This window comes from Pongo pygmaeus, chromosome 2 (genome assembly GCF_028885625.2).
Source record: "Pongo pygmaeus isolate AG05252 chromosome 2, NHGRI_mPonPyg2-v2.0_pri, whole genome shotgun sequence".
In the NCBI taxonomy this organism is placed as follows: domain Eukaryota; kingdom Metazoa; phylum Chordata; class Mammalia; order Primates; family Hominidae; genus Pongo; species Pongo pygmaeus.
In genome coordinates this window covers 100,439,586-100,463,661 of record NC_085930.1, presented here as the reverse complement: position 1 = coordinate 100,463,661, position 24,076 = coordinate 100,439,586, and the positions used below count along the sequence as shown (strand labels likewise).

The window sequence follows — 24,076 nt, the reverse complement described above, 5'->3', positions numbered from 1 at the left end:
TGTTTTTGGTTCTTTACGGTTGTTTGCTGACGTATCCTTGAATTCTGCACTTGGGACAAATACCTGGGAGTGGAAAGGCTCCCGGGTAGAATATGAATGGCCAAGTGGTCTTGGCTTACAGCGTCATATTTTTCCCAAGAGCTGCCCCAATTATTCTACCGCCTCCAAGGAACAAGTGTAAGGAGTTTAACACAGTTATAAACATTGAGTGCTATTTCCCGCCTACTTCAATAGTCTGTTGCTAGTTCAAGGTTACTTAGCATTTCTTAGGTGACACAACATTCAAAAATGAATGTTTTTCCATGCATTTACTATATGCATTCCCTCTTCTGTGAATAATCTATTCATATCCATCTTCTGGGGACTTGAACCTCTTCTAACTTTGAACAAGCATTTTTTTATATTATAGATATTACTCCTTTGTCGTCATTGATGCAAGTATTTTCTAGCCTGTTGTTCTTTCTTGTTTATTCTAATGTTCAATGTGTCATTCTAATGGTTTTTTAATTTCTTCAATGCTGACAAAGTGAGCTTTCTGCTGCCCATCTGATAGTCTTTTTTCTGCTAGTTTTCTACAATTTCATTTCATATTTCATTCTCTGATGATTATCCCGATTTTATCTTGGCTTATTTATTTGGAGTAAAATATGGACATAACTCACTACCACTGTCATCGGTTGTTATTAATTCTGCAGTTACCATTTATTAAATAATTATTGACCAGACGTGGTGACTTACACCTGTAGTCCTAGCATTTTGGGAGGTTGAGGCAGGAGGATCACTTTAGGCCAGGAGTTTTAGGCTGCAGTGAGCCGTGATTGTGCCAGTGCACTCCAACCTGGGTGACAGAGCAAGACTTCATCTCAAAAAAAAAAAAAAAAAAGGCTGGGCACCGTGGCTCACGCCTGTAATCCTAGCACTTTGGGAGGCCGAGACGGGTAGATCACGAGGTCAGGAGATCGAGACCATCCTGGCTAACACAGTGAAACCCCGTCTCTACTAAAAACACAAAAAAATTAGCCGGGCATGGTGGCGGGTGCCTGTAGTCCCAGCTACTCAGGAGGCTGAGGCAGGAGAATGGCGTGAACCAGGGAGGCTGAGCTTGCAGTGAGCTGAGACCGCACCACTGCACTCCAGCCTGGGCTACAAAGCGAGACTCTGTCTCAAAAAAAAAAAATTCCTTTGTTTAGTAAAATCTACTTTTACGCTAGCATTTTGATTTTGATTAATGTATTTCTGAATTCTCCATTTCCTTCCCTAGACCTAAGTTTGAGCAAATACCATGTGAATCTAAATATTGGTTCTTTGGAATAGGTTCTAACATATGAAAAGGCTTGATTCCCTCTCATGCTCTTATGAGGTCTTCTTTTTTCAGAATATCAGTTGATATCCACACTGGTTTATGTGTCTCTACACATCCTAGGATAATCATATAAGGGTTAAGAGGACTGGCTTTGAGGACGGACCATCCAGGTTCAACAACCAGCCCTGTGACCTTGGCAACTTATCTATCCCCTCTGGGCCTTCGGGTCTTGGTCTGTAAAATTAGGATAAGAGTAACAGCTGCCTCTGGCCTGGCGCAGTGGCTCACGCCTGTAATCCCAGCACTTTGGGAGGCCGAGGTGGGCGGATCATGAGGTCAGGAGATCGAGACCATCCTGGCTAACATGGTGAAACTCTGTCTCTACTAAAAATACAAAAAAATTAGCCAGGTGTGGTGACGGGCGCCTGTAGTCCCAGCTACTCGGGAGGCTGAGGCAGGAGAATGGCGTGAACCGGGGAGATGGAGCTTGCAGTGAGCCAAGATGGTGCCACTGCACTCCAGCCTGGGTGACAGAGCAAGACTCCATCTCAAAAAAAACAAGAACAAAAACAAAAAAAAACAAAGATTAACAGCTGCCTCACAAGCTCAACTCCTAGGACATAGTAAATGTTTTGTAAATGTTAGCTATTGTTAATGATTTTTTTGAGACAGAGTCTCGCTCTGTCACCCAGGCTGGAGTGCAGTGGTGCAATCTTGGCTCACTGCAACCTCTGCCTCCTGGGTGCAAGTGATTCTCCAGCTTCAGCCTCTTCAGTAGCTGGGATTACAGGTGCACGCTACCACACCCGGCTAATTTTTGTATTTTTAATAGAGACGGGGTTTCACCATGTTGGTCAGTCTGGTCTCGAACTCCTGACCTCATGATCCACCCGCCTCGGCCTCCCAAAGTGCTGGGATTACAGGTGTGAGCCACCGCACACAGCCTTTTTAAAATTTTTTTTGAGAGAGGGTCTCACTCTTGTCACCCAGGCTGCAGTGCAATGGTGCTATCATGGCTCACTGCAGCCTCTACCTCCCAGGATCAAGCAATCCTCCCGCCTCAGCCCCAAGTAGCTGGGACTACAGGTGTGCACCACCATGCCCAGCTAATTTTTGTATCTTTTGTAGAGACAGGATTTTGCCATATTGCCCAGGCTGGTCTTGAACTCCTGGGCTCAAGTGATCCGTCTGCCTCGGCCTCCCAAAGTGCTGGCCACCACGTCTGGTCCTATCTTTCAATTTATTCAAATATTGTAAAACTGTCTTGCCTTTCTCCAGTGCTCACCTTCATGACCCCTAAGGAAGAAGAACAGAAAACTCAAGAACAGTTTAAAACTGTCTGCACATCTGACTTGTGTCGGACACTGTGTAGATGTGGGTGTGAGTATGCACATGTGCAGTTGGACAGAATCTCCTTTAGCTCTTGCAACATCCTTCAGGACGGGCCGTAACATTCCCTATGGACAAAGAGCAAACTGAGAGCTTCCAGGTCATCCTTAAGGAGAAGCAAAGCTTAGCCACAAACCAGGCATGCCAGCTTCTCAACCACGCTACTGGGAAGTTCGAGTTGGGGATTGTTGACAGAAGATGCAGCCCCAGAGGAGCACGGAATGAGGGGTAACTTATGGAAAACTGACTTCTGGTCATGACTTACCCCAGCTGAAAAGCCTTTCAATGTTCCCTATTGCACTTTGCAGAAGTCCAAAAGCCTCACTTTGGCCTATAAGGCACCAGGGCCAGGCGTGGTGGCTCACGCCTGTAAGCCCAAAAGTTTGGGAGCCCAAGGTGGGCAGATCATGAGGTCAGGAGTTCGAGAGCAGCCTGGCCAACATGGCGAAACCCCATCTCTACTAAAGATATAAAAAATTAGCCGGGTATGGTAGCACACACCTGTAATCCCAGCTACTCGGGAGGCTGAGGCAGGAGAATCACTTGAACCTGGGAGGCAGAGGTTGCAGTGAGCCGAGATGGCGCCATTGCACTCCAGGCTGGGTGACGGTGAAACCCCATCTCAAAAAAAAAAAAAAGACTGGCCCTGGCCTGGCGCGGTGGCTGACACCTATAATCCCAACACTTTGGGAGGCTGAGGTGGTCAGATCACGAGATCAGGAGTTCAAGACCAGCCTGGCCAACATGGCAAAACCCCGTCTCTACTAAAAATACAAAAATTAGCTGGGTGTGGTGGTGCGTGCCTGTAATCCCAGCTACATGGAAGGCTGAGGCAGAATTGCTGGAAGCCGGGGGACGGAGGTTGCAATGAGCCAAGATTGTGCCATTGCGCACCAGCCTGGGTGACAAGAGCGAAACTGTGTCTCAAAAAAAAAAAAAAAGACTGGCCTGGCCCACCTTCACCTGTCCCATTTAGCTGTCCTACTCACCCGCCTTGCTTGCTGTATTTTAGCTGCATCTGTCTCCTTTCCATTTCATGGGTATGTCACTGTCCTTCCCACTGGCACACTCCGCATCCCACTTCCTGCACCCACCTTTACATAGGTGACACCTTATTGTTCCGGTATCTGCTTAACAAGATGGTCTCCTCAGAGAGGCTTTCCCTGCCCACCCCATCTGAACAGGTTCTCTCTCTCCCCAGTGGTGATATTTCTAATTTATACCTGCATTTGTTTGTCATTTATTTGGGTTCTGTCCCCGCTGTAATCCCACAGATAGACATCAGTCCCCTTGAGCACAAAGACATGCCTGTCTCCATAACCATGAGGTCAGCCCTTTCCCCGAGAGGCAGTGGGAAGAAAAGAGAGTGGCTAGTGGGTCATTTGGCAGCATCCAAGACCAGAGGCTGGCACACCCAGGAGGCATCCTGGCCATTCCCAACTTAGTCTCCACTTCCTGCTGGCTTCATGGGGTAGGGGTTGTAATCCTCTGTCATCATTGACCAAGGGGTCAGTGTTCAACCATTCTATATGAACCCCCTATGCCCTGAAGCCTTGCCTGCCCATGAAGCAGGCCTGCTTTCTGTGGGTGGGCATCAAGCTGGGGCCTTGTACTGGATGAGAACATGAGGGCCAGGCCTGGACCCTGGGGACTGGCAGAACCCTTGGCCAGGGCATCATGCTGTTTTCAACCCATGAAGAACTGAATGAAATTCCACAAGCCAGCCAGGCCTGCTGTCAGTGATCAGTGGCCCTCCATTGCCACTGACCAGCCAGCTTCCTTCAGTCAGTCCAAATGAGGCCAGTCACATAATGACTCCCTGTGGCTAATTACCCAAGCAATCAGGTGATCCCCACTGTAGAGTCACTGCTGACCCCATGCCATTCTTCACTGAGGTCCAGCTGACTATGCTGGCCCTGCTGCCTCGGGAGCACAGACCATGACTCCACATTCTGCATAACACCTGCCCTGCTTCCCTCCATGTCTTGGCTCCTGCAAACCCTGCTCCACCAGGTGTCCTTCTCACCTACGCTGTGTTGTCAGGGAAAAAACAGTGGGTGTGGAGGCAGACAGCTGGGGTCAAGTTCAGAGTTACTCACTGCTTCTCTATGAGACCTTCTATGGGACCCTTCACCTCTCTGGGCTCAGTTTCCTCATCTTTGTAAAATCCCAGCTACTCGGGAGGCTGAGCCATGAGAATCCCTGGAACCCAGGGGACGGAGGTTGCAGTGAGCCAAGATCACCCCACTGCCCTCCAGCCTGGGCAATAGAACAAGACTCTATCTCAAAAAAAAAAAAAAAAAATATATATATATATATACACATATATATACATATACATATACCTATTTTATAAGTGTAGAGTTCTCTGAGTGCTCACAGAGGTGCAGCCCATGTAACCACCACCACGAAGACACAGAGACTTCTTTTTTTTTTAAGGAAGTCTCTCTCTGTCACCCAGGTTGGAGTGCAGTGTTGTAATCTCGGCTCACTGCAACCTCCGCCTCCCGGGTTCAAACAATTCTTCTGCCTCAGCCTCCCAGGTAGCTGGGATCACAGGCACATGCCACAATGCCCGGCTAATTTTTATATTTTTAGTAGATGGAGTTTCACCATGTTGGCCAGGCTGGTCTCGAACTCCTGATCTCAGGTGATTTGCCAGCCTCGGCCTCCCAAAGTGCTAGGATTACAGGCATGAGCCACCGCTCCTGGCCAACACAGAGCCTTCTAATGACTCCCTTCACCCATAGGCAAACACTGATCTGCTTTCTAGTTTCAAGATTAGTTTTACCTGTTTTTATAAACTTCATCATAGGCCAGGCACGGTGGCTCATGCCTGTAAACCCAGCACTTTAGGAGGCCGAGGTGGGAGGATTGATTGAGGCCAGGGGTTCGAGACCAGCCTGGGCAACATAGCAAGACCCCGTCTCTACAGAAAATTTAAAAATTAGCCAGATGTAGTGGCCCAAGCCTGTAGTCCTAGCTACTCAGGAGGCTAAGGTGGGAGGATCACTTGAGCCTGGAGGTCAAGACTGCAGTGAGCTGTGATTGTGCCACAGCACTCTAGCCTGGGTGACAGAGTGAGACTTTGCCTCAAAAGAAAAAAAAAAAAGAAAAAAAGAAAAAAAAGAAAAGAATAAAGAAAGAAAAGACGAGAAAAAAAATTTCATCATAGAGCAATACTCTCTCATGTCTGTTTTTTAATTATTATTTTTTGTTCAACTCCTCCAAGTAGCAATCATGTCTGGTTGCTTTTTTCTTTGTTGTTGTTGTTGTTGTTTTCGAGACAGTGTCTCACTCTGTCATCCAGGCTGGAATGCAGTGGTGCCATCTCAGCTCACTGCAACCACTGCCTCCCAGTTCAAGCAATTCTCCTGCCTCAGCCTCCCAAGTAGCTGTGATTACAGGTGTGAGCCACAGCGCTCAGCTAATTTGTGTGTGTGTGTGTGTGTGTGTGTTTTCAGTAGAGACAGGGTTTCTCATGTTGGCCAGGCTGGTTTTGAACTACTGACCTCAAGTGATCCGCCCATCTCAGCCTCTCAAAGTGCTTGCATTACAGGCGTGAGCCCCAGTCCCTGTCTGGCTTTTTGTTTTGAGACAGGGTCTCACTTCATAGGTGCAATAATTGCGCACTGCAGCCTCTAACTCTTGGCTTCAAGTGATCCTCCTGCCTTAGCCTCCTGAGTAGCTGGGACCACAGTCATGTGTCACTACATCTTTTCTTATTTTTCATAGAAACGGGGTCTCACCATGTTGCCCAAGCTGGCCTTGAACTCTAGTCTCAAGTGATTCTACCACCTCAGCCTCCCAAAGTGCTGAGTTTACAAGTGTAACCTGCTGTGTCGGACGTCCTGTTTGTTTCTGAGATTCATCCATGTTTCTACATGTATCAGATTATTCCTTTTCTTTTTCCTTTTTCTTTCTTTCTTTTTTTTTTTTTTTGAGATGGAGTCTCGCTCTGTTGGCCAGGCTGGAGTGCAGTGGCACAATCTCAGCTCATTGCAACCTCCACCTCTCGGGTTCAAGCGATTCCCCTGCCTCAGCCTCCCGAGTAACTAGGATTATAGGTGTGTGCCTGTAATTACCATGCCTGGCTAATTTTTGTATTTTTAGTAGAGATGGGGTTTCACCATGTTGGTCAGGTTGGTCTTGAACTCCTGACCTCAGGTGATCTGCCCACTTCGGCATCCCAAAGTGCTGAGATTACAGGTGTGAACCACTGCACCCGGCCTCTTTTCTTCTTTAATGTTAAACTACTCCTTTATTGCAAGGTAAATCATATTATTTCAATCATGTAGAATGCCCAGGGGATGGAGATTCAAGAGTTCCCTTTTGTACTGGCCTTCAAAATATTGTACCTACATGAATGTATGCCTTCCAAAATACTTAAATCATATTATTTAATATATTTATACTAGTCTAATAAAACATTACATATATTGTAAAACACAAAATATAGAAATGTTAAAAAGAAGTAAAGAAGAGATAAATACTATTTTTAAATTATTTTGTTTGCCAAAGAAGTATAATAATTTTGCCCCCATAAAATATTATATTAAATCATGTTATTATATTCAATGATATTAAAGACAATTATGATATTAAAATATTAATAGTATTTTAATGAAATGAATATGATTGAAAATGTTTCTGTTTTTCTATACTACTGAAGTATAGTTGAAGTACAAAAAGACACATATCTGTAAAGTGATAGCCCCTCTGCCCTACCTGACCCCCAGGCCTTGGAATTGACCGCTCTAGGGTGAAACCTGGGTGCAGCTTATTTCCAGCATGGCATCCAGCGCAGGCAAAAGCAGTCTCCATGACCCTCATGAGGCCCTTTTGGAGAGGCCAGGGCAGGAGGTTTGTGAAGAAGGCTGTTCATCTGGCCCTTGGAAGGGACTTGGCAAGGCAGGCCCAACCAGGAGAAGAGAGGATAAAGGGAGATACCACCATGGACCCTCCTACACTCTCTCTCCATAGCCACCTGCTGGGCTTAGGCAAGCACTGCCTGAATCTCTCTGCTGCCCAGAGTCCCTCACACCCCCACCTTTTCACCATGAGTGGAGACCACAGTTCCTGCCTGTCCAATGCCCTCTGTCACAGTCCCTGCCTCTCCCTACTCTGCCATTCTTTCTTTCATATTAAGGTATAGCCTACATATTTAGGTTGGTGCAAAAGCAATTGCAGTTTTTGCTATTACTTTTAATGGCAAAAACTGTGATTACTTTTGCACCAATGTAATACAATAACTGTCGGGATATTGCTGTGAAGCTACAAGATGTTCACAAGGACATTTCTTGTGTTTGTTTGATGACTGTTACAGCTACAGAGTAGTTTATTTTTTAATTATTTATTTTTTTTTTGAGATGGAGTCTTGCTCTGTCGCCCAGGCTGGAATGCAGTGCCACCATCTCGGCTCACTGCAACCTCTGCCTCCCTGGTTCAAGTGATTCTCCTGCCTCAGCCTCCCAGTAGCTGGGACTGCAGGCATGCACCACCACACCTGGCTAATTTTTGTATTTTTAGTAGAGACGGGGTTTCACCACATTGGCTAGGCTGGTCTTGAACTCCTGACCTCAGGTGATCCACCCACCTCGACCTCCCAAAATGCTGGGATTACAGACGTGAGCCACCACGCCCAGCCTGGAGCGGTTAAATCTCCCTGGTTGATAAGAGTCTCATAGTTTCCTGCCTGGGCTTACCAGCCAAATTGATGGTGCCACCTCTAGGCCCCCACTTGGTTCCCGCATGTTAGCACTAGATGGATTTGAAAAGAAAGAAATTTCTGCATAGTACAGACAAAATCGGGAAAATGCCCATAGATCTTGCTTTACCCAGTAGCTTTGTACAAAGTGAAGTGTGGCCAATTGAATCCTAATTTTCTCATTACTTATTTTATAATACCTGGAATATATGATCTTCATTCCTGATGGAGCTTGCTTGTAAGGCCACCGGTTTTCATTTTCCACTATCTTTATCTAGTCATTCTGTCAGGTCTGGAGTTAAAAACCTGAGGTAGTCGGCCGGGCGTGGTGGCTCACACCTGTAATCCCAGCACTTTGGGTGGCTGAGGCGGGTGGATCACAAGGTCAGGAGATCGAGACCATCCTGGCTAATACAGTGAAACCCCGTCTCTACAAAAAAAATTATCCAGGTGTGGTGGCGGGCGCCTGTAATCCCAGCTGTTCAGGAGGCTGAGGCAGGAGAATGGCGTCAACCCGGGAGGCGGAGCTTGCAGTGAGCGGAGATCGTGCCACTGCACTCCAGGCTGAGTGACAGAGCGAGACTCCATCTCAAAAAAAAAAAAAAAAACTGAGGTAGTCACTTTACCTCCTGATATAAATTATGTTCTTAAAATGCAGCTAGTACATGTGATCTATTGAAAGCAGAGCGCTGCACTCAAAGATGTCTAGAGGTTCTTTCAGCTGTAAGATTTGGGCTTGAGCTGTGACAAACTTGTGACTATTTCAGAGGAGTTTTTTTTAAGTTACCACCAGGTATCTTTTATATAAACTTTCTTGAACATACAAGTCTCAGGAAGAGTAATGTCATACAAGCGCACTAGGAATTGCCACATACTCCAAAATGGGTGGAAAAAGGAACAAACATTACTAATTTTAAATACTAAGTACATACATAATACCTCAAAAATATAATTTGGTAAATAATCTTCTAACTCGTGTGGGTAATTTTTTCCCTTCCATTTGGAAGTCAACACTTGACTACTAGTTTAGTACAGAAGTAATTAATAGCACAAAAGCTAAATTATTTCCAAATGGGCATTCTAAGCTCTAAAAAAAAAAAAAAAAAAAAAGCAATCTCCAGGAGCCATTGATTTCTGCCCCAGCTCAACCTATGGAGTTTACTTACCTATATAAAATGTTCATAATTCTCATCTCATGGAAAAACCTCTTTGTACAACACAAAGGACTTACATAAAGTGATCGGAAAAGTGTCACTAAATGTGAAATACTAAACTATAATCATGTGTTTTTTTGTTTTGTTTTGTGTTTTGTTTTTTTTGAAACAGTCTTGCTCTGTTGCCCAGGCTGGAGTGCAGTGGCGCAATCTTGGCTCACTGCAAGCTCCACCTCCCGGGTTCTCACGCCATTCTCCTGCCTCAGCCTCCCAAGTAGCTGGGACTACAGGCAGCCACCATCACACCCGGCTAATTTTTTGTATTTTTAGTAGAGACAGGGTTTCACCGTGCTAGCCAGGATGGTCTTGATCTCCTGACCTCGTGATCTGCCCACCTCAGCCTCCCAAAGTGCTGGGATTACAGGCGTGAGCCACTGCATCTGGCTGGTTTTTTTTTTTTTTTTAGATGGAGCCTCTCTCTGTCACCCAGGCTGGAGTGCAGTGGCATGATTTCGGCTCACTGCAACCTTTGTCTCCTGGATTCAAGCGATTCTCCTACCTCAGCCTCCTGAGCAGGTGGGATTACAGGCGTGTGCAGCCACGCCCAGCTAATTTTTGTATTTTTAGTAGAGACGGAATTTCACCATGTTGCCCAGGATGGTATCCATCTCTTGACCTCATAATCCACCCACCTCGGCCTCCCAAAGTGCTGGGATTACAGGCGTGAGCCACCGCGCCTGGCCCCAATGTTCATATTTTCATCTGTGGCCAAAATCTTGATGATTTTAACAATTTATATTCTAATCATTTCCTAAACTTAAGCTTCTCATGTTTAGATTACAAACTTGCTTTCTCTATATTCTTGAAATTACCTAATTCCTCAGCCTGAAAGACTTATTTCAATCACTTCACATAACCTCCAAATTCGAACTTAAAAATCAAGGAAGATTTTAAGTTAGGAAACATGCCTAGAAGCATGCCTAAGGTAAAAGGTAATCCCAGGGCACAGCTAAGCCAAATGACAAGCTAGATTTCTGGGAAGCTGCCACTTACTATTAATCTCAACCTGACAATTATCTTACAAATGATATTGATAAATCATTTAATTACTATGGTCCAGTTCAAATATGCATCATTTTACTGCCTTGTTACCAGTTATGGCATACAAAGCAAAGTAAATAATGAAGTTTCTGGGCTTTTCTTAGTTAACCTGAAGATCTGGCTTGTCAGTGTTCAGACTTGCTAAAACTTATGTACATATTTATCTCAGTATAATCCAAATGTCTGGGTTAGAATCTATTTTCTAAGTGTTTACTTTCTTTAGAAAGTAGAATGGCATGCACCTAAGACCTCTGGAATTTGCTGTAGCATTGGACTAGATGTCCACTAATATACCTGAACAATCTTACCTTTAAAGTCAACATCCGTTAGGTTCTAGCAACTTCCTATTTCTCATTCCTTTAAACCTTTTAATACCTATTGTTTCCTTCCACATACTAGTACTTTCCTAAAGACATATTAGGTTGGCGCAAAAGTAACTGCACCAATCTAGTATTTTCAAAATCCAGTACAAGTTTAGGCTTTGTATGCAACTCCCTGTAACATTTTTCTATTTCAGTGCGACCATCTCTGGCAATTAGAAAAATAACAAAATTAGAATGAATGAATACTTAATATCCTCTATCCAAATCCATACCAAAAACAAGCCCCAAATATATTGACAGCCCTGAAAATGATGTGTCCTACTTTCATTTAAAAAATAAAACAGAGTAAAGGAACTAACTAGATGTATAGTACCTGATGCCACATTTTTTTTGAGATGGAGTTTTGCTCTTATTGCCCAGTCTGGAGTGTAAGGGTGTGATCTCAGCTCACCATAACCTCCGCCTCCCAGGTTCAAGCGATTCTCCTGCCTCAGCCTCCCGAGTAGCTGGGATTACAGGCATGTGCCACCACACCCCGCTAATTTTTTGTATTTTTAGTAGAGATGAGGTTTCACCACGTTGTCCAGGCTGGTCTTGAACTCCTAACCTCAGGTAATCCACCTGTCTTGGCCTCCCAAAGTGCTGGGATTACAAGCGTGAGCCACCACGCCTGGCCCCCTGGTGCCACTTTTTAAAAATCTTGCATAACTCCACAGTTCTCAAAATAGCTAATAAAGAAACCATGTCTCCAATAATTTCGATACAAGCTGTAAGTGCCTTAAAAATTTCAGCTCTGGCATTACTTCTATTTAAAAGTGTCAAGATAAAAGTTCACTGAAACATCTGTTGCCACTATTACTTTAGGAATCTGTATCCATTTAGGGATTTTTTTCTTCTAGACTATTATAGCCAGTTTGTCAATAAAAAGTAGCATTCAGTGTGCTTAACTTTCACTATCAAAAAAGTGATCTGCTAAGAAGTGATGATTGGATTCAATCCAAGAAGTCCTTGTTTTCTATTTTACAAGAACTCAACTTTCCCAATTAAGTTGTTAGTCATTAAGATAGGTACCCTTTCCAAATGTGATTCAACAGCCTGGTTTTTAGCAAATAAAAACTCCATTTTATGTTTAAAAATTAAACATAAGCACACAGGAGGCCAGGCGCGGTGGCTCACGCCTGTAATCCTAGCACTTTGGGAGGCCAAGGTGGGTGGATCACCTGAGGTCAGGAGTTCAAGACCAGTCTGGCCAACATGGTGAAACCCCGTCTCTACTAAAAATACAAAAATTAGCCGGGCGTGGTGGCATGTACTCCCAGCTACTTGGGAGGCTGAGGCAAGAGAATTGCTTGAACCTGGGAGGCGGAGGTTGCAGTGAGCCGAGATCGCACCACTGCACTCCAGCCTGAGTGACAGAGTGAGACTCCATCTCAAAAAAAAAAAAAAAAAGAAGTGAGCATGAAAATAAATCTTTATTTTCAGTTATTACCCACCAGTAAGAGAAAGTTAGGTTCACAATTTTAGCTCTTGACACAAAGTGAACTAGGAGACAAATTTATATCCATCAGATACAACTAATGGACCAACTTTTTAAGTTCTGGCTATCTTGAAAACTTGCAACGTACCAGGTATTGCTGTGTTGTCTCTCAAGATAGCAATGGGTGACACTGAGTAGAAGTTGTGAAGTGTTTTTAATAGCAGGTGTTTTCTATAGTATGCTGCTGAAAATCAGAGGTTTATAAACATGGTACATGTTCAGAAATGAGTTAGATACTTGAAAAGTCTAAACACACTGATTTAGGAGTGTGTATGTTGCAGTCTCAAGAGGGGTCAATAGTCCATATGGACTAAATTAATCTCTGGGTAGCACGTATATTAGACATTAGCATCAGTGCAGAACATGCTCAGCATCAGATCCAAAACACCAGCACAAGTTTATCCATCATTAAAAACAATTACCTCCTTCCTAAAATGTCAGAATAGTAGGTAACTTAGATTAATAAATCTAATCCAAGTAAGTAACTCTTGTAATGTACAATTCTCTTTTATTAGTATATGTGAGAAACAATCAGCTAAATAGAAATGTTTAAGATTGAAGTTGTCCAATATTTTTAAAACTGGACATTACCATATACAGGTAGAACATTTCTAAAAATTAAGTGACGAACGATTCTTAAAACTTTAAAAAAAAAGTCCTTCCCTGTTTAACAATAAATGTGGAAGAATAAAAGACAATCCTAGAAAACTTTTCTTATTCATCATTCTCTCCATGGATGTTTTAATACGTGGTGATGCTCCCATTAAAGGAATCCATTATTAACTTAATTTTCTAATGGAGGAAGAGGGAGAAGATAATTATCACTTTCTGTGGAACAAATACTCAACTTAGGACCAAATAATAACAATCTAGGAAATTTAGAAACAGTAAAGATTTTCAGTTTATATTTAATGGATGGTGCTGCTGTTCTAACCTTATAAAGTAAAGCTGTCTGCTTCCCGAATTCCAAAAATTAAAATACTCCCCAACCTCATCCTACCAACCAGTGCCCTTTGGATTTTTTTTTGCTTGTTTTAGAACAAAGAAGGGTTAAATGGTTGCTGATTATGGATATACCATTGTGATTTTAGTACCTTTCACACACAGAAATCATACCAAATGGCCAGACACTTACTTTACAGAACACTTTAAATATTACACATTGGCCAAATCAACTTATTCCACCCACCCTGGTGGAAGTGGGGCGGGGAAACCCATATCTACAAAGCTACTTCACTTGACAGGATGTGTCTACCAACAATATGTAGCTTAAACAACTTTCACCAATAAGATGTCTAGTTTAGATTTTAAAATAGGAAAGTCACTCATTTAAAAAGTAAATATAGTTGAAAATGTATATCAGTTATAATTTGAACCTGATGAACCATGCAAGGAGCAAGGGTTAATAAACCAATGTGCTTTGAATTTGTTCAAGTACTGATATTTCTGTATATAAAGATTTAGCATATATATATACATATATATAAAAAACAGCTATCATGAGAAGTGAAAAAAGAGTTTTCCCCAAAAATGAAAATATTAAAACTAAGTTAAAATACGTATAGTTAGTATCCCACACAGCATAAAATTTGGCAAATCAAAGTTTAACATGTCCCAGTTGACCATGTGTGAAAATGCAAAGCAGATATTAAAACCAATATGTCCAATATTTAAAACCAGTTTGTAATTGTGGAACTTCTAAATCCTTAATTAAAAAACACAAATGAAGTGAAAGCTTTAAACTGGTACACACTGTTCACACCTATATTTCAGGTTTGGAAATGCATATTTGTAAGCAGCAATACAAAAGTATTCATGAAGAATGCATAATTTGAAAACTATGAAGACATCCCTGCTACCATTACCTTTTTTTTTTTCTTTCTTTCTTTCTTTCTTTCTTTTTTTTTTTTTTTGAGACGGAGTCTCCTCTGTCACCCAGGCTGGAATAGAGTGGCGCAATCTTGGCTCACTGCAACCTCCGCCTCCCAGGTTCAGTCGATTCTCTTGCCTCAGCCTCCCAAGTAGCTGGGACCACAGGCAAGTGCCACTACGCCTGGCTAATTTTTTGTATTTTTAGTGCAGACAGGGTTTCACCATGTTAGCCAGGATGGTCTTGATCTCCTGACCTCGTGATCCGCCCGCCTCGGCCTCCTAAGCGCCCAGCCACCAATACATTTCTAAATACAAAACTGACTATCATATTTGTTACTTGTGTGTAGCAAGAGATGTTCATTTTTAAAACAGATAAAACTGTCTTTAGGTGTGAATGGTATGAATGACAGTTTTTTAAAAAATTTCTTAGTTGTTTGGAATCCTTAAGCAAAAGCTTTGAACAGAAGAGTTCACAAAGGAACCGGGGTTGTCTCATGGCATCAGTTATGCCAGAGCTGGGAATACCTCTGGGTCATCCACATCAGGAGCAGAAGCACTTGTCGGTCCTGCTGCCACGGTTTGGGCGCCCACCACGCCCACATCCGCCTTGTCCTCCCCTGCCACCACGTCCTGGGTGGCCAAGGTCTCCAAAATTGATCTCCAGCTGAGATGTTATATCATTTGCTGGCTTCTGGAAATGATGGTCCATAACCGATTCTTCAGCATGAGTCTCTTCACTTTTTGATTTATGAAGAACAAATCCCTTCTTCCACTGCCCATCAGCACCTTCATTTGGTTTTCAGATATTAAATTTTACTTTTGCCCAGTCTTTATTTTGAATAGCCTTCCACTCATCCAAAGTCATCTCTCTCGGACCCTCCTCTTTTACCTCCTCCACTTCATTCTCCTTATTTTCAGTGACTGCCACTGGATGATGTTCCTAACCTTCAGGTGTTTCCTCAGTCACATTTGATGGATCCAAGTCAGTTAATTCGTCTTTGACAGTTCCCCAGTGGTAAGATCCGCTACCTCCACGTTTGTCCTCGTGCTTCAGGCCACTGTAATGTGAAAAAGAAGATCACTTCCACGATGCCTATCAAATTCACGTGTGCCACAAGAATCAGATCCATCTCCTCAGCCCATTCCACATCCACGACCTCGAATAGGTTTGTCAATAATCGGTCTATCTAGTGAAAATTCGCCTCCTTCACTCTTTTCTTCAAGTGGCTTTTCAAATCTTCGTTCACGAGGTGGTCGCCTTTCTGGTCTTCTATCAGTTATTTTCCCTTCACCCTGAAGTTGTTGATCAGGTCTTCTTCCAACTCCTCATCTTATTCTTTCTTTCTTTCCTCTCTTTCTTTCCTTCTCTCTCTTTCCTTCCTTCCTTTTTTTTTTTTTTTTTTTTTTTTTGACGGAGTCTTGCTCTGTCACCCAGGCTAGAGTGCAGTGTTGAGATATCGGCTCATTGTAAGCTCCGCCTCCCAGGTTCACGCCATTCTCCTGTCTCAGCCTCCCGAGTAGCTGGGACTATAGATGCCTGCCACCACACCCGGCTAATTTTTTGTATTTTTAGTAGAGATGGGGTTTCACCGTGTTAGCCAGGATGGTCTCAATCTCCTGACCTTGTGATCCGCCCACCTCGGCCTCCCAAAGTGCTGGGATTACAGGCCTGAGCCACCGGGCCCGGCCTCTCTCTTTTTCCTTTCTTTCCTTTCCTTTCTTTTCTTTCCTTTTCTTTCTTTCTTTCTCTCTCTTTCTTTATTTTCTTTCTTTCTTTCTTTCTTCTTTCTTTCTTTCTCTTTCTCTCTCTCTCTTTCTTTCTTTCACAGAGTCTTGCTCTGTAGCCCAGGCTGGAGTGCAATGGCGTGATCTTGGCTCACTGGAACCTCTGCCTCCCAGGTTCAAGCACTTCTCCTCCCTCAGCCTCCCGAGTAGATGGGACTACAGAAGCATGCCACCATGCCCAGCTAATTTTTTGTATTTTTAGTAGAGATGAGGTTTCGCCATGTTGGCCAGGCTGGTCTCAAACTCCTGACCTCAAGTGATCTGACCCACCTTGGCCTCCCAAAGTGCTGGGATTACAAGCGTGAGCCACTGCACCCGGCCTCTTCCTTCCTTTCATTGATGCCTGCTGTGTGCCTGCACTGGCTGGGCTGGCTGCTACCACTAGGCAGGACTGTGACACACACCCCCCTAGCAATGCTCCCAGCCAAGTGAAGCCCTCCCTAAGGTTGATTTGATGAGAAGGGAGCATAGGAAAGGCCTGTCTCTAAGAGAGGAGGCCTGATTTTCTCTCCTGAGCTGGGAGCAGAAAAGTTGAGTTGTTTCCCAGCTCTGCTTATAACCATGGGGCCAAAGTCTCTTCTCTCCCTGGGCCTTGCTCTGGGCAGTGGGGTGATGGAGAGAAGCTCTACAGACCTTCTCAGTGCCTTTGTGCTGGGTCATATGGTAGATCTAATATGATGGCCAGGGAGGGGCTGCTGGGGATGGGCAGCCTTGGCAGGTGGAGGCAGGGCAGTCTGTAGGCACTAAATGTTTTGTCTGCCATTGCTGGCAAGACCCCAGCACCTAGAGGATTAAATAGGGCATACAAATAATAGCCTTACTGTGGTGCCTGACTCTTAACTGGTGCTTACCAAATGGAATTCTCTTCTCCCATGCTAGCTCCCTGAGGGTGTAACTGGCACCTGCGCACATCAGGCAGATCCCTCCCTTGCAGCAAGATTTTGGGTTCCTGGAGGATGCCTGCCATCCCCTACAGCCAGACCCACCTCCAGATGGGATGATGGGTGGGCTCTTTAAGGAAACTGAGGGTCTGGGGCAGAGAAACCTCAAAAGAAGAGGAGCAACTGGAATGCTCATCCATTGCCGTTGGCAGTTTCTTATGACATCGTACGCTCTTACCTTCTGAGGCAGCTACTCCATTCTAAAGATTTACCCAAGAGAAATAAAAACTCATTCTCACACAAAAGTGCAGAGTACTATTCACAGCAGCTTTATTCATAGTAGCCAAAAACTGGAAACAACCCAAATATCCATCAATAGGAGAATAAATAAACCAGTTTGGCCTATCCATCCATACAATGGACACAACTACTCAATGATAAAAAAGAAAGAACAACTGTTACACAGGGCAGCGTGGAGGAATCTGGAAAATATTGTATTGGCTGGGCGCAGTGGCTCACGCCTGTAATCCCAGCACCTTGGGAGGCTGAGGCAGGCGGAGCACTTGAGCCTAGGAGTTAGAGACCAGACTGGGTAACATAGTGAAACCCTGTCTCAAAAACAAAAAAAAAAAAGAAAAAATTAGCCGGGCATGGTGGAGCATGTCTGTAGTCCCAGCTACAACTTGGGAGGCTGAGGTGGGAGAATCACTAGAGCCTGGGAGTTGGAGGCTGCAGTGAGCCGTGATGGTGCCACTGCACTACGGAAGGAGAACAGAGCAAGATCCTGTCTCAAAAAATATACAAAAATAAAAAAAATTATATTGATGAAAGGAGGCCACACACAGAAGAAAACACATGTATGACGACATTTGGGTGAAATTCTAGGACAGCAAAACTGATCTCTGATGATGGAGGTCAGAACAGTGGTTACTTCTGGGCTAGGGGACATTGGCGGGGAAGGGGCACAAGGGAATTTCCTAGGGTGAGGAAGTTTGCTTAGGGTCATGGTTACATGGGTGTCCATCTATGTAAAAGTCATTGAGCTGTATTATATATTCATGATTGGTGTAGTGTACTGAATGTAAGTTACTCCTCAGTAAGAAAATAAGCCTCCAGGGTATGCTCGATATGAGGAGTCTCTTGGGAGGGAGCAGCTGCAAGGAGGAGCAGGCAGTGGCTCTGGGCCTGCATATTAGTGCTTCCTTTTTTCAACTCACCATGCAGGCCCCTGGCTGAGAATTGAGCCTCATGGTCAGTGACAATGGGAATATCTAACCCACTGGCTGGGGAATAAGGTCATAAACATGTAAATGGCAGTTTACAGCAGGGCGATTTTGGAGGCTTTTATCACCAGTATGTCAATGCCTTTTATGGCAACTCATAAATATACCTCCTATTAGTTTCAGCAGATTACAGCCAAGGCCAAGTCATGCCCTCAAGTGGGCCGGACCACATGTCACCTCCAAAGGGCTTTTCTGAGGCCCCGGGACTGCCTGGCAGGAGTGGGACCAGAGGGTCAGCTGTAGCCAATCTGGCTGGAGGAAGTCAGCCCAACACTTTCCTTTGGGGATCCTGATGTGGGAGGGGACAGGGCTTGACCTTAGTAGACTCTCACAACTGCACCCAATATGAGCCAACCCTGCGGTGTCTTCTCTCTAAGCTCAGCCCATCCACTTCTCCCTTCCTGCAAGCACCAGCCCTGTCTCAGACTGCCCCCCATCCATGCTAAACTTCTGAGCACTGGCTATGCAGGAGAGACCCCCCCCACCAAGGGACCCACATATACTCACTGGGCACAGAGACCACAGTCACCGTTTATCGGGCACCTACTCAACATGGTGCCTCCTGCCCAGCAGTTGTCCACCTCACGTGTGTGTGGCACTCATCAGATGACCTGTGCACGGGTGGGTTCCTTTAATCGTCACCGTAACCCTGCGTGGTAGGCAGTATTCTGCCCACTTTACAGGTGACAGAACAGAGGCTTTCAGAAAAGTCACCTGGCCATGGTCTCTCCACCTAGCCAGGGTTAGACATTTTCCAATATAACATCCAAGAGCTGCAGCCAGGCAGAAAGCCTGGTCCTGGCCCTGTCCCCTGCACTCCCTCTAGAGTCAACCTCTCCAGTTGGGGCAAAGGGAAGCGAGAAAATACAACAAAGGATTTAAATCCAGAATATACAGATGGTCCCTGACTTATATGGCTCAACTTGGGATTTTTTTTTTACTTTACAATGGTGCAAAAGTCATATACATTTAGTAGAAATCATACTTCAAGTATCCATACGACCATTCTGGTTTTCACTTTGAGCACAATATTTGATAATTACATGAGATATTCAACACTTTATTATAAAACAGGCTTTGTGTTAGGTGACTTTGTTTTTTTGTTGTTTGTTTTTGTTTTTGAGATGGAGTTTCACTTTTGTTGCCCAGGCTGGAGTGCAATAGCACAATCTCAGCTCATTGCAACCTCCGCCTCCCAGGTTCATGCGATTCTCCTGCCTCAGCTTCCTGAGTAGCTGGGACTATGGGCATGTGCCACCATGCGTGGCTAGTTTTTGTATTTTTAGTAGAAACAGGGTTTCACCATGTTGGCGAGGCTGGTTTCGAACTTCTGAACTCAAGTGCTCCGCCCTCCTCAGCCTCCCAAAGTGCTGGGATTATAGGTGTGAGCCACTGTGCCCAGACTGTGTTAGGTGACTTTGACCAACTGTAGGCTAATGTCAGTGTTGTGGGCATGTTTAAGGCAGGCTGGGCTAAGCTATGATGTTCAGTAGGTTAGGCATATTAAATACATTTTCATTTTACAGTATTTTTAACTTGTAAAGGGTTTATTGGGATGAAACTCCATAGCGGGTTGAAGAGCATCTATATAAAGATCTATAAATGAATAAGGAAAAGATAAAAACCATAGTGGAAAAATGGGGAAAGGATATAAGCAGATTCTTCATGGTAAAAGGAAATAAATAAAATTCAGAGAGGTGAGGGGGAAAATGAAAAAAAAAGGAAATAAAAATGATCACTCAGTAAGAAAAGATAAGCAAACTCATAAGTAATGAGATAAATTCCCATTGAAAAGAGAGATTTTAGCAAAGTGTTAGTACAACAAGTGCCTATGCTGGGGGTGGGCACAGGCTTTTCGGAGGGTGACTGAGCCCCTGCCCCCCAGCTCAGCAATTCCACTTCCCAGTGCCTCCCCGTAGAGAGCCTGGCAGAGACCTGCACTGTGGTGGCCACTGCAGTGAGCTGTAACAGCACCGCTGAAAACAGCCTGGATGTCCAGCAATAGGGGATGAGGTAAACCCTGTGGGTTCCCCATATATGCACAGCCTAGTGGCAGTTACAAGGACTGAGGAGGGAAATGTTTGGCTTTGGGATGCTGTGTGTCTATGGAGAAAGACTACTCCCCACTGTCCCCTGCAGCAGAGCAGGTTCTCTGGGAAGCACCCTAGCTGTGGATTCGGGAAGATGGGGCTGGCTAGATGTTTCCTGCCCTCCTTGGAGGTTGGCTTCCCCCATCTCCCACCTGCCCCCATCCCAACCCAAACCTAACCGCAGTGGTTGGGGATAAAGGAGAAAATAAGTCTGGGTGTGAGAGATCATGCCTGAAAATCTAAAACTCTGGGAAGCAGAAGCAGAAGGATAGCTTGAGCCCAGGAGTTCAAGACCAGTGTGGGCAACATAGTGAGACCTTGTCTCTTGAAAAACATCAAAACAGGCTGGGCGCGGTGGCTGACGCCTGTAATCCTAGCACTTTGGGAGGCGAAGGTGGGAGGATTGCCTGAGCCCAGAAGTATGCTGGGATTATAAGTGTGAGCCACCATGACCAGCCCTGTATTATGGTTTTTTTTTTTGTTGTTTTTTTTTTTGAGACGGAGTCTCACTCTGTCACCCAGGCTGGAGTGCAGTGGCATGATCTCGGCTTATCGCAACCTCCATATCCTGAGTTCAAGCAATTCTCCTGCCTCAGCCTCCCAAGTAGCTGGGATTACAGGCGTCCTCCACCACGCCCAGCTAATTTTTGTATTTTTAGTAGAGACAAAGTTCCACCATGTTGGCCAGGCTGGTCTCGAACTCCTGACCTCAGGTGATCCACCTGCCTCAGCCTCCCAAAGTGCTGGGTGTATTATGTTTTTAAAGTAAAAATGTATTCATTTATTTCTTATATAATAAGCCACTAAATAATTTAAAAACATTTTTTTTTTGGCCAGGTGTGGTGGCTCACACCTGTAATCCCAGCACTTTGGGAGGCTGAGGTGGGCAGATCACCTGAGACTAGGAATTCAAGACCAGCCTGGCTCAGCCTTCCAAGGAACTGGGATTACAGGCACATGCCACCACGCCTGGCTAATTTGTATTTTTAGTAGAGACAGAGTTTCACCATGTTGGCCAGGCTGGTCGAGAACTCCTGATTCAGATGATCCGCCCACTTTGGCCTCCCAAAGTGCTGGGATTACAGGCATGAGCCACCACGCCCAGGCAAAATGTTTAAATTAGTAAAAAAAAAGAAAATTCTGGAATTTTTTGTAGAGGTGGGGTCTCACTAAGTTGCCCAGGCTGGTCTCAAACCCCTAGGCTCAAGCAATCCACCCAAAGTGCTGGGATTACAGGCAGGAGTCACTACATCCAGCCTAAAAAATTTTTTTGAAAGCTTAAAACAAGGAAGGAAAAGGGAAAACGGAAGCTAAGGAGACCAGTGAAGAAGCTGTTGGCAAAGGGTGGTAAGACCTGAGCCTGGGTGTCCCCATCTGTGAAATGGGTACACCGATCCCTGTGGTCACTGAAGCTGTTGAGAGGACCCCTGTGCTAATGAGAGTGAACTCTGCAGTCTGTGAGGTTGGTGCCCCAGATACTTAGCTGGAGGACAGGACTCTGCCCAAGTCCCTTGTACGGGAGTACTTATGGGGCTACCCTCCCCGCTATGCCTGACCCTCACAGGTTTCAGCACATAGGCCCCAGGTCACAGGGGCCCACCTGGGACATAGAGAAAGATCCGGCCATGGGGCTACCTCCCAGAGCAGACACCAGCCCTTGATGGGCCCAGCAGCCACGTTGGGTCTCCATGTAATTTAGTCTTAATGAGCCACAGCTCAGCTTAGACTCAGGCTCCAGGAATAGGTCCCCAAGACACTCTCATTCCCCAGTGGCTCCCAGCAGTATTGGGACAACCAAAACCAGCCTTAAACTGCTCAGGCCTTCCCCAGGGATATGACACTTAGCAGCTCCTGGGGCTGCCCAGGCTGAGAACTACCTATTCCCAGCCCCAGGCAGAGAGCCCCAAGCCTGGTTGAAAGAACAAGGTGAAGCCAAAGACTCAAAAGCAGGTCCTTGCCTCCTGTGACTGCAGGCACAGCCCAGTGAGGAGCAGCAGGGCTGCCAATGGTCCCCTGAATTGGCACCCACTTCCTGGGTTTAGCACCACTGTGGCCTCAAGAGGCCCTAAAGGAGGGTTGTCATGGCATGGACCATGGGTTCCTCACATAGTTCCTCTGGCCCACTAGAGGCAGCTGCTCCTGGCATCACTGTTGGTAGGTCCAGATGAAGGACTGGCCTCTGCCTGGGAGTCTCAGGATGCAGAGAGGCCGCCTCATTCCTACTGCGGCAGCCAGGGTCCCCACACACTCACACTCATGTCAGCGAGGCCACAGGAGGTCGTCTCTACATGAGGCTGTGATAAGGCTGCATGGGAGCCTGCATGCAGGCTCAGCATCATCCTGCCCGGGCGGGAACCCTGGTCCACGCTTGCTGTGGGACTTCAGTCAAATGACAGCCTCTCTGACCCTCAGTTTCCTCAGCTGCAAAAGTAGCACCCGACAACATGCACTGACCCCCCCCCCGCCAGGGCTGCCGTGCGTGCTTGGCTAATGGTTCACTCTCAGAAGTATCTGTCCCTACCCACCTCATAGGTGTGGTCAGGTGAGTTCTTTTCTGCCTCTGTTTCCTCATCGCACCTGGAAGAAGCTGGAGGACCTGCTCTCCTAATTGCTCCTCTACCACTGATGTTCTAAGAAGGGGGCACTGACTTGTCACTCTCTGCCAATGTAGGAGCCAGGCACTGTCCCTGTTGGCTCAGGGCTGGGCTCCCAGGAAGTAAAAGCCTAAAGGCTCAGGAAGGTCATTTAAGGTCTAGGGTCCAGTGGACTTTTGGACGCATCACAGCCTCCGCTGAGACCTTCTAGCAGGCTTGTGGTGACTGCACCCTGGGGCGGCTGCTCCATTGTCTCCTGTCAGTCCGGCTCATCTGCTCAACAACCCTTTGGAGGAAACACACAGGAGGGTCCTGCCCTCTAGTGGCCGCCGGCAGCCAGGCCTCTCCTCACAGGGCTCCGCCCGCGACCTCAGAGGAGCCCACTGCCCTCTCTGCCGGCTCTAGTGCCTGCCGCACAGCAAAAAGCAGGCATTTCCTGGGGGTGAAGCTGAGGCTGGCCCCATGAGCTGGCACCCAGCAATCTTCATCTCCGAGCACCTTTGAGTCCTGAGGGGCCCTGCTTCCAGATGTGAGCCATCAGCCCATGGGGCTGGGTGGTCCTGGGCTGTGCCACAGGGTTTCAGTCCACCGCGAAGGAGGCCTGACGGTGTCCAGGTCGAGGGCACCTGTGGGCAATGATTGACATAACACTGCAGAGAGAGAGCCTGGTGGGGCACCGGCCTCTGCCCAGGCTGGGGTCCGGGGCCTTCCCCCATGTGCCCACATCCCATGCTTCCCCCGTTACGGCCTCTGCCGTCAGACTGCCCACCAGCATCTGTGGGTGGGGAGAGAACCTGGGTTGAAGCTTGACACAAAAGGGGCTTTGCCTCTGGACACCCCTACCTCTGCCCCAAGTGGAGGGGCAGGGAACACAGGGAGGAGGGAAACTAAGGGGAAGCCCCGCCTCTCTAGAAGCACCTCTGCACCCTTTGTCCCGCAAGGGAAGCACAAGTGTGTGGCCAGTCAGATAAAGCAGGCCTTTCCTTGCCTTTATGGAGCCACGGGCTGAGTCTGGGACCAAGAGTCAGTGAGGGGTTCAGGAGGCCCCCTCTGCGCC

General features: G+C 45.9%; 1 pseudogene; it reads right to left on the bottom strand.

Moving 5' to 3' along the window:
* Nucleotides 1–14,890: 14,890 nt before the first annotated feature.
* Nucleotides 14,891–15,730, bottom strand: LOC129032885 (SERPINE1 mRNA-binding protein 1-like; annotated as a pseudogene).
* Between the last annotated feature and the right edge of the window lie 8,346 nt (nt 15,731–24,076).